A 953-nucleotide genomic window follows, 5' to 3' on the forward strand; every position below is an offset into this window, starting at 1 on the left:
CGTAGTCCAGCCCGAGCTTGCTGAGGAGTTTTCTTGGGCGCCGCTGAATCTAGGAAGGGCGCACAGGAGGCGGCGCGGGGGTCCCGTGGGGAATTGTTCGAGGCCTCAGGCAAACAGCAGCGGGGATTAAACAGAGCTTTCTAATAAGATTAATTCTGAAATAGTCTGAGAGGTTTGGTAATCCCCAAAGATACAAGGCATTTGTATCTGTATAAGATTTAAAGGAGCTTTCGCACGAAGCAATTTTATTTTTCAACATCAAAGAGAGATGCTTCGTGGGGGGAGGAGATGCTGGAAGGAGGCTCACCGCAACCAACCCAGGACCGCAAGAACTTCCTTATGTAAAAGACGGTTTGCTCAGCCAGGAATTTTATCTGTCGTCTTCATGACCTTGGTCATGCAGGTCACTGTCCTTTGGATCATAGGATTATGGAGGGAGGGGGACCAGGGGCCAGGAATCAGGGAATCAGGTCAACCCCGCCTCCCACCCCCCCTCACACACGCAGACACAGGTGGCCACCCAGTGATAACCTTGGCATTCCAGGGAGGGAGCTCAGCGTTCCTCAAGGCAGACTGTCGGACAGATACCACAGGGCCACGATGCTGGTAATGACGACGACACGGAAGACCGTGGCCGCCTGGCCCCATGCATAGCGTGTACCAAATCACTCAGCCGTCTGGCCCTAACTCTTCTTCCCTTGGGCTCTGGCCAGCCTTTCCAGGTCTGTAGTCTGGAGCTGCACGACAGACTTACTCATAGTGGGTTGCAAGTCTTCGACGGTAGCTTTTATATTTTTTATCTGTGGGTTTTTTTAGTGTGTGGGTGTATGTGCTAAACTTAAGTTTATTTTTTGAACCTGATGCAGGTATTGATATGGATAAGTATTAAATTTCATCTCGCTGGCTTTGCCTCACCCTTTCAGGCTGCTCAGATATTTGTGACTCTGAGCTTA

Source organism: Pteropus vampyrus, unplaced genomic scaffold, assembly GCF_000151845.1.
Source record: "Pteropus vampyrus isolate Shadow unplaced genomic scaffold, Pvam_2.0 Scaffold317, whole genome shotgun sequence".
Taxonomy (NCBI): domain Eukaryota; kingdom Metazoa; phylum Chordata; class Mammalia; order Chiroptera; family Pteropodidae; genus Pteropus; species Pteropus vampyrus.